The sequence below is a fragment of the Ahaetulla prasina genome, chromosome 4 (genome assembly GCF_028640845.1).
Source record: "Ahaetulla prasina isolate Xishuangbanna chromosome 4, ASM2864084v1, whole genome shotgun sequence".
In the NCBI taxonomy this organism is placed as follows: domain Eukaryota; kingdom Metazoa; phylum Chordata; class Lepidosauria; order Squamata; family Colubridae; genus Ahaetulla; species Ahaetulla prasina.
In genome coordinates, this window is record NC_080542.1 from 142,844,846 (window position 1) to 142,855,254 (window position 10,409).

Sequence of the window (10,409 nt, forward strand, 5' to 3'; positions counted from 1 at the left end):
GCAAATAAATTTGAAAAAATAAAATAATAAACTAAAAAGTAAACTGAATAGAATAGAACAGAAATAAAACAATAAATAAATGAAATAAAATAAAATAAAATAAAAATAAAAATAGGGCTGCAAAAATCCAGAGCTCACTAGAGGGCAGCTGAGAGATACAGGAAACTCTTTGGCTGCCATCTAGTGGTCATCAAGTTTTTTTCAACCCAGATTAGACTATATTCCCAAACTATGTTTTTTATACTATTAAGAGATAAAGACCTAATGGACATAAAATGCCATCTGTGGTTTGGTTTCAGTTTAGTTGCTTTCTAACCCTAGACTGTCATCCCTGCTCGACCATTGAATTGGATTGATTGTAGCTGAGTCAATAAACCAAGGTTAAACTAAAGTTAAGTGAGTCCAGCCAATAAGCTTCTAGATAGGTTCCAACCTCTTCATCCCATTCTTCCTTGGTCCCTGTTTTCTGCAAAAGTCAGTCATTGCACTACATCACATACCTCTATAGTAATTTTATTAGTCTTTCAGGGTTTCCCCCTTAACCCTAAGGAACATGGTTTTTATCTTTGTGTGTGCATATGGATTACCCTTTTCTCCATCCTCCTGACAAGGACCATCCACGGAAGAAGAAAAAATATCAAGATGGAGTCCACATGTTTAAAATCCCACCCTCTTTTTACAACTATTCTGCATGCAACACATTTATATAATTAATTAAATAATAATTAGGTAAAGGTTCCCCTCGCACATATGTGCTAGTCATTGCCGACTCTAGGGGGTGGTGCTCATCTCCATTTCAAAGCCGAAGAGCCAGCGCTGTCAGAAGATGTCTCCATAATCATGTGGCCGGCATGACTCAACGCCAAAGGCGCACAGAACACTGTTACCTTCCCACCAAAGGTGGTCCCTATTTTTTCTACTTGCATTTTTACGTGCTTTCGAAACTGCTAGGTTGGCAGAAGCTGGGACAAGTAACAGGAGCTCACCCCGTTACATGGCAGCACTAGGGATTCGAACCGCTGAGCTGCCGACCTTTCGATCGACAAGCTCAACGTCCTAGCCCCTGAGCCACCATGTCCCTAAATAATAATTAAGTACATTTAAATACAACTAACAACTTTTTTATTGCCCTTTTGAACACCAAAGAAAAGGTGATCCACCTATTCTCCAAAGCACCTGAAGGCAGGACAAGAAGCAGTGGGTGGAAACTAATCAAGGAGAGAAGCAACTTAGAACTAAGGAGAAATTTCCTGACAGTGAGAACAATTAATTCAGTGAAACAACTTGCCTCCATAAGTTAATGGACAGCTATCTATCTGGAATTGTATAAGGTTTCCTACTTGAGAAAGGGATTGGACTAGAAGACCTCTGAAATCCCTTCCAACATTGTCATTCTGTTATTCTGAAAATCCTTGCTTCTATTCTTCTAATTCCAATTCCATGAGGTTTTTTTTCCCCCCAATTAAAACACAACAGAAAATCTTAAAAGCCGTTGATTCTGGACCATCCTTGGACAAGGAACGTATATTCTTATGCTCAGGATGATTTTTGAACTTCTTCTGAACTAGTAACATCAGTTCCTTTGAAGGAATCAACATATTCATCCAGTAACAGCAGGAAATTCAAAATTGCCTGATTTCTATTCTGTTTAAAAACTGTCACTCAACAAGATAAGTAAAGGAAAAGACAAGGGACTCTGAATAAGTTTGGTTTTAAAACATACCATCTAACCAGGGGTCTCCATCCTTGGCAACTTTAAGCCAAGCCACACATGGCCAAGTGGCAGAGTTGGGGCAAAATCATTTCAAAGTGACATTTCATTGGAAATGTTTCTGGTTCTTATCTTGCACCCTCTTCTCCACGCCCACCGTGCTCTGCAGGCTTCAGGGTCCATCATGAAAATTAAGATCTCTCACCTGTCAGTCTAATTCGAGCTGGCTTTCTCCAGAAAAAAAATTCTCCAGGGAATGCCAGTGAAAGAACAGAGTGGAAAACTATATTCAGTTCGGGATCTATCAATTTGTGTGAGCTGCAAGGCACATGGAGGAGAAGGAAAAGAAGTAATCCAGTTCTGATCCAGAGTCCTATTAAACCTGGAGGGCCTTCATATATGTCACGATGTGGGTTTAATTACAGTAGTTTTGGCCTAATGTGTTGTCTGAAACACAGCTGTTGCAATGTGTAATCTTCATTCATGATGGTTTCACAGAGCCTATCTCAACTTTGGAGCACTCCAAATGTTTTGACTTCAAGTCCCAGGATTCTTAGCAGTGGACATCCTGGTTAAGGAATTCTGGAAAATGAATTGTATACAGAATAACAAGGTGGGAAGGGATCTCTTCTAGTCTAATATCTCTGCTCCAGCAGGAGACCCCATACCATTCTAAATTAATGGCTATCCAGTTTCTTCTTGAAAATCTCCAGTGATGGAGCACACAACTTCTGGAGGTCAGTCTTACTATTAATTAATTGTTCCCACTGACAGGAAATTTCTCCTTAGTTCTAGGTTGCTTCTCTCCTTGATTAGTTTCCATCAATTACTTCTTGTCCTGCCCTCAGGTGCTTTGGAGAATAGTTTGACTCCCTCTTCTTTGTGGCAACCCCTGAGATATTGGAACTCTGCTATCATGTCTCCCCTAGTTCTTCTCTTTGTTAGACTAGACATATCTTTTTCCTGCAACTGTTCTTCATATATTTTAGCCTCCGGTGCCCTAAATCATCTTTGTTGCTCTTCTCTGCATTTTTCCTAGGATCGAAATTTTTGGAAGACACCTGTTCCAGAACGCAGATGTGAGTTCAGCCAATTATGGTTTCTAGCATATGCGTACAAGTTTACAGTATGTATTAATCCAGCCATTTCATCATAAGAAACCTAGGTTTATTCCCAGAAAATAAGTCTCAGTCATCCACTAGGTGGCCAGGAACAAATAGCCACCTAGTGGCTGATGAAGACATGAAGCTAACATGGTTTTGGCTGAGTCTCTTCCTATCAGCCTAGCCTACCTAACCAGATTGCTGTCTGAATTTGTTAGTATTTTAGTAGCATTTTTCCCCATGATCTATTGCAAAGAATAATACAAAATATAGAATTGCAATGCTGTGTTGTGAAACCCTAGAAAAGCTCAGTTCAAGACCACCAAATCTAGGCTGTAGATACTCAGTTAGCCACTAGAGAGCAGCATAGAGATACAGGAAATTCATATTTTGTCTGAAAAAAGCCCCACTTTTGGGTGGCGGGTGGGGGCTTTTGGAAAAGCAATAGAGTGGGAGCCAACTGTACCTCAGGGAGAATGACATTCCATAAATAAGGGGCCACCATTGAGAAGGTCCCTTTTTGTGACCCCATCAGATGTACATCCAGTGGTGAGATTCAAATAATTTAACAACCGGTTCTCTGCCCTAACGATTTCTTCCAACAACCAGTTCATCAAACTGCTCAGAAAGTTAACAACCGGTTCTCCCGAAGTGGTGCGAACTGGCTGAATCCCACCACTGTGTACATCCCTAATCTATAAGGTAACAAGCCCTTCCTTTCCATCATGGTTGTTTGAGTGGATGTAATAGGGGAGAGGCAGTCCTTCAAATAGCCTGGCCCCAAGCCATGGAGGGCTTTAAGGGTGATAACAGCACCTTGACTTTCACCCAGAAGAAGAAGAGACTTGGATACCTACAGCCAAGATCTGATGGGCCTGCCTCAATAGTCACAAGTTCTGGCTGCGACAATATGAAACCATATAGTAGCTGAAAATAATCCAACCATTCATTCATTTAGTGACCATTCGAAGTTATAATAGCACTGAAAAAAAGTGACTTATGACTCGGTTTTCAAGCTTACGACTGTTGTAGCATCCCCATGGTCCCATGATCAAAATTCAAAAATTTGGTCTCTGTGATGGTTGCAGTGTCCCAGGGTCATGTGAACACTTTCCCAGCCAGCTTTGGACAAGCAGAGTCAATGCGGGAAGCCAGGTTCACTTAATGACCTCATGATTCGCTTAACAGCTTGCAGTAATTTGCTTAACAACTGTGGCAAAAAAAAGGCTATTAAAAGGGACAATAACAACTGCTTTGCTTAGCAGTGGAAATTTGGGGGTTGATTGTGGTCATAAGCCTTATCAAACTGCCACGTAAGAATGTAGAGGTACTCATAACTTTCCACTTTCTTTTCATAAAACTTCTCCTGAAGAACCTTCCCCCAACACCGTTGCACAACCCCCTCTAAAAAAAGGGGTGGGACTTTTAACATGATGATCATGTTTCTATGATGATTTTTCTGCATAGACACTCCCACTACATAGTGCTTAATCACCAATAGCCTCATTTTTAGTCCTGAGCAGCTATTCTACAGTCTGTATTCTACCAGGTTCCCTCTTTGCTCACCCAGCTTTTTCACTGTGGTTCTGCCAGGGAGATTGGATGAGGCTGGTCTTGGGTTCAGTTGCAACCAGCAAGTTCTGACTGAGTCTGAATTTAGACTTGAACCCACTTCTCTCTGGTTGATAAAAATTTGCAATCTCTTCCATCTGGCTTTGAAATCTGGCTGCTCAAAAAGCCACCATTAGCAAGGCACCCGAATAACAACTCAAAGAACCTTCTGATAGAATAGCAGAACATATTCAGATTCCTCTACTTATTACTGCTATTTTTTTAAGGTTCTTTTCCACCCCTGAATTCTACTCCTAAATCAGTCCTTGAGGACTACAACCTTTTCCTACTCTTTGCTTGGAAATAAACAAATATATCTTCTCATTTTTTTTATAGCCATCATTTGTTAAAATATATACACATCTCTCCCCGCCCCGCCCCCCAATTAATACTATTTCAGGAAGTATTAGTTACGTGGGTTGAAAAATCCAAAATGTGCTTTATTGCAGACAAAAATTAGTTCGCACATGAAGCAAAAGATGCCAGAAAATCAGAAGTTTTGCAAACGTTGAAACAAATGTTCCCCTCATTTCCTTTTCTGCACAATTATTGCTCATACTGGAATCTCTTATATACTTTATTCATCAGCTAAGTGGATTTCTAACACACAAACACATCAAACATATACACATATCAACATTTTTGTTCATGTCAAAGTTTGCTTTAAAACCATAGAGCCAGACCTGGGGAGAGCCAGACTGTGTAGATATGAGAAAATTAAAAATACTAACAAGAATAATGAATACATGAAATATTCAGAGGCTTCCTCAATGTACATCACATTATGTTAAATTATAAAAACATACATAACCTGCGGCTGAAAACTGATTTCTGGGTAATGCAAACATTATGCTTAGCATGTGTACCGATTAGGAGACAGGATCCATTCACTTCTATATCCAAAACTGAACTTAAGCAATATAAAGTTTTCAGGCAAACTGAATGATTAAAGCTGTTAACCAAGAGCAAACCATTTTGTTGTAGAAATTGTCAAAAGAACAATAATTTGCATGAGAAGTAATTTGCATGAGGAAACCAGATAAGGGGTTAAAGTCTCCTATTTAAATATATGAATAAATTCACAAGAAAGCAAAAACAGTAGCACTCCGACTGAGTTCCTGGCTTTCAGTTTGCTCAAACCCAGCATCACATTATTCAGTTTACTGGCATTCTCCAGACTGGGAGAATCTGGAGGGATAGCAACTCCCATAATCCCCAGCCAGCATCATCTTTGCTGCCTTCTGCTCTGTTTGAAGATCCCAACCAAGGCTTAGGTTAGATCAGCAGCATAATGCTGTTGATCTAACCTAAGCAGCAGATTTTGGGTTGGGGCTGGGGTGGGGGTTGCCTCTTCAGTATTCCCATCATTTTAAAGCTGGTTTTCAGACGAAAGGGATATCTAAAGCATTTTGTTGAAGAACACAAAGTCTGTTGGCTTTGAGACACTTTCAGGGATCAACTTTGCGATGCTGGGAGAGTTTAACAAAACTTCTAGAGGCAAGCTCTTCCACTGGTTAATGGTTCTCACCGATAGGAAATTTCTCCTTAGTTCTAGGTTGGTTGTCTCCTGGACAGGTTTCCATTTGTTATTTCTTCTCCTGCCCTTGGGGCTTTGCAGAATAGGTTGACCCCCTCTTCTCTCTGACAGCCCCTCAAATATTGGAATACTGGTATCAAATCACCCCTACCCCTTCTCTTTATTAGACCAGACATAGCCAGTTCCTGCAATTGTTCATTATATATGTTTTAGCTGCCAGCCCCTTAATCATCTTTGTTGCTCTTCTCTGCACTTCTTCTAGGGTCTCAAAATTTTTATTTTTTGTATTGTGATTACAACTGGATTCAGTATTCCAAGTATGGTTTTACCAAGGCAGCAAAAGACCACACTTTAAATACTGCGTCTAGTTTGCATCCTCAAACATATGGAATGTGCAGATTCTAAGTAGTTTATCCAGTTATGCAATTTTCAAGAAATCATGAACAAATACAGTGGCTGTTAGACCATAGATATCAGTATTGCTGTATTGCTCAGAGTAGGTTTAACCAACCTACATCTCAGCCACATCTTCAATATCAACAGAAAACTTACATTTCTTATTTTAGGAGCACCCCAAAATACCATATAAATTAGTCCTTCTTCAACCCTTAAAATGCATTCTTTCCCCCAAGAAGTTAATTCACACATTCAGTAACCAAGTTAGGGAGAAACAGCTTTTATATATTGTATCACAGGAAATGAGAGGAAGATAGGGAATTTTCCATAGCCCTTACAGATATAAATACTGTATTGAAAATGTATAAGCAAATCCAGAAGGATAACCCATAGTTGGGGCTGGGTGCCAGCCACCATTAAACAATCATGAGTTCACTTAAATTTCTCCATCACTTAAATATTCTCAGCTTTGCAAAGTGCATAAAAAGCTATTAGCCTAGAAGGATTGTTACTAATCTGCCTGGTTATATATATTCCCCATTAGCCAGTGATGGTACCAAAAACAGGGAGTAGCAGATTTCTTTCTACAGGCAGACCTTAACACTAATTCTATGGAGATCTGGGTTCAGTTCCTACCTCAGTCTCGGAGTTTTCAGGGCAATCTTGAGTCAAACAGCAATTTTCCTTATCCCCTCAACAAGAAATAAAAATAGGCAAAGTTATTGGGTTTATACTATATTGAGCAGCTGGAAGAAAAAAAGGATCAGCTAAATCGAATAAACCATAATAAAGATGCTTTGTTCCTTTTTACTGCTGTTGGGACTCCTCTGAAACGGGGATGAAAAATAAGGAGAAAATTAGTTGCCAATAACTACTCATCCTCCATGCACATTTAATAAGTGTATACGGTTACTTTTTCTAGCGTGTATCCCATCTGTCCTCATTTTATCATCCCAACCATCCTGTGAAGTACATTAATCGTGCATAATTGGTCCAGTGAAGTTTATAGCCTGTATGGGAATTTAATCTCATGTTCCTGTCTGGCCGACTAATCATTACATTGCCCTGGGAAGGGGGGTAAATGCTGAAGGGAGAGTCATATTCTAACAATGCCTGCTCTGTCCCTTTTGCGTATGCATTTTGATAACAATCAGACACTCAAAAGTAATGGAGTTTGTATCGTGACAACTTGACACAGCTTTTGTCAATCTGATAAAAGCTATTGATCTTGAGGATGTCACTGATTAGTTTCCTTTCCAGCTTTGTGGCTCCGAACAGCACAATAAACATAAACATGTGCAAAGAAGTGCAATCTCATTTTTGATTCTTTCTTGGGTGGCCCCAAATGTTTTGCTCAAGATAAAAGGCATCATGTTTGCTAATCATTTGCTGAACATTAAAAAAAAATAACAACCGAGGAATGGGTAAAGTGAGAGAGGGATAGAAAATAGTTTCCTTATAAAAGTGCACATGTAAATTATCTCTTCGATGTCATGTGAGTTAATATTATTCCTCGCATTAACTCTGACCTGCCAGGTTGAACCAATTCAGGCTCTTCATGCTGAAATCTTTTCATGCGCAGCTCTAAAAATATCTCAACTCCTACCCAGGCCAGTATTTCAGTGAGTAATAAAAATTGGTCGTCTAAATAAACAGGATGGGATTCAAACAAGGTTAGAAAAGGAGGAAGAACAAGAAATGACAACCATCTTTTTTCCCCAGAATCGGGGTGCAAAAAGTACAGCCAAGATCCAGAGTGGATCAGCCAAAATAAATGGTGTATTAGGTGGGCATTTGGAGAGACATTGGGGAGGTCTGACTCTCAAAATGGAGGCTTTAAAACCTAGAAAAGATTACGAGGCTCATTTCCACTCTTGAGGCTCCTTCCCCAAACAGTCCTGGCTTAACCCAATTCGGGATATGGCCTGGAAAATGCCACATAGTCCTGGGACCTCTGATTCCCAGGCAGGCAGGATTTTCCTTTCCCCTTTTGCTTTGCAGAGGACCTCCAGAGACCAAGCTTTTTTCTCTCCCAGGAGAGAACCTGGAGGTGCTTTGCTTTGACTTCCCCGGGAATTAAGAAATAACTTCTTAGTTCTGCAACATCAACCCAGGAACACTTTTGTTGATTCCTGATTCCTCCACACCTGGATTGGCCTGTGAGCTATTTACATGTGGCGTTTCGTTTTTTGAAGTGATGCTTTCTGTCCTGCCTTTATAAGTAACTCAAAGGGGTGAACATACCTGGTACTCCTTCTTCTCCTGTTTTCCCCCAAAATAACCGTGTGAGGTGAGTTAGGTGAGAATGACTGGCACAAAGTCACGCAGTGGCTGTCCCACCTAAGGAAGGACTAGAACTCACCATCTCCTGGTGATTGGTCCAAAGTCCCCCAGCCGGCTTTTCTGTCTAAGGCAGCAACCAGCATTTTTCCCCACTACATCAAACTGGCTCTGGACTGTAGCTCCATCTCTATCCGGGCCCAAACACGGATCAGTTTTTACGTGTTGAGAAATATTAGCCTTCTCCTCCTTCCCCCCTTCTTGCCCATACTTTCACTGTCAGCCAGGCCAGTTTAGGACGGGGTCGGACACAGGGGGAGATAGATATCTCTCTCTCTCTGTGGCTTCCGAAGAGACAGAGCGGGAGAGCGTATTTCAGCACCAAGGTCAGCGCTCGGGGTTTTAAAAATAAAAGAATAGAAGTGCCAGCGACTCACTCTGCCCGCATCATTCTTGAAATATCGTTGAAACTGGACATGTGCCTGTTGAAGACATTTGTGGGTCTGTTTATTTTTAGTGTTGACAAATCCTCTTTGGATGCTGCAGTGTTTATACCGCTAGAAGCCCTGTCTTTCGGGAGTTACTCATCAATCTTGCAGGGGAATCAAACTGGATCCTTCAGCCTTTTTAAAAACTCGACTCGAGGAGAGAGGGGAAAAAATCAACGGGGGGGCGGGAGGATGGGTTAAAAAGAAAGATTGAAAAGCTTAGGCCAAAATGCCCTAGATTTCTTCCATTAGACACTTCTGCTCAAATCATTAGGGGGAAGGGAGATTCTAAACCTGTTGCTCAGGTTTAACGGAAGGTCAGTTGCCTGTCTTCTAGTTTCCTCAGTTTCCATCTTCGAGAAAATAAAAATAAAACCGGAACTCTAGTTTGCTTTCATCTCCACGGTTCAACGCACTCCGATAGGCTTCGGCGCGGAAGGGAAAGGCTCTTCTATCTACATTCACCCCAAAATGGTGATTTTGACCTTTTTTTTAATGGTAAATTATTTTGGAGGAGCGGTAACCTTAACCAGCCTTAATCTTAGGAAGACGCATTTGCTCCCCGTGGCGGAGCTCTAGATTGTGAGTCTTTGGAAAAGGAAGAATATATGAATTAAACGTCTTTTGTGGAGGCGGCCCAGAAGGCTCAATTCCCTAAGCCGACCAGGAAGAGGGCAGGTATCGTTTAATTTATTTATTTATTCAAAAGTCGTCGATTGAAACCAATTTAAAATTCTCCCCTCCCCTCTCTTCTCTCATAGCAGGCAGCTTCGTCTTTGGAATCCGATGGACCGACGGGCGAGCGGTTCAAACTTGGCCGGCTTGCCATCCCTAAATTTCCTATCGGGTTTGGAGACCTGGCGGAGAAGGATCGACAGCGTTCCCTTTTTCCGCAGGTTACTCACGCTTGAACGCTGGTCTTAAATCAGCCCTAGAGGTTTCATTCCCTCTGGGCAAGTCAGAAAAATTCAGTGGCGGCGTTTCCTCCGAAGAGAACCGGCCAGATTAGGAGGCATTAACTTGCCAGCCGCCGGAGCAAACTTTTGAATCAGCCGGGAGACGATCGGGGAACGCCGCGGCGAAGCCCGCTTCTCGGGTCTTCCCCGCTCTCCAGGAACAACCCACTGGCCCCTCCAGGAAGGTCTCCCTTCCTGCGAACAAACCCCGCACTTACCGCTTTTCTCCGACTCCAAGACAGGCGGACTTCCAGTAGGCTGGGCGAGTTTCGCCAAGCCGGGCCAATAGTTCCACAGCGCTCTAAGCAGTCTGTCCGCTCACTGCTG

At 41.6% G+C, this 10,409-nt stretch overlaps 1 protein-coding gene across 1 annotated transcript in view; it reads right to left on the reverse strand.

Annotated features, from left to right (window-relative positions):
* Positions 1-10,409, reverse strand: part of LOC131197664 (sodium channel protein type 5 subunit alpha-like) — a 391,694-nt gene extending 381,285 nt beyond the window's left edge. Inside the window, exon 1 of the mRNA XM_058182005.1 lies at positions 10,301-10,409. The gene's annotated coding sequence lies outside the window, so the exon portion shown is untranslated. The remainder of the gene's footprint in view (positions 1-10,300) is intronic.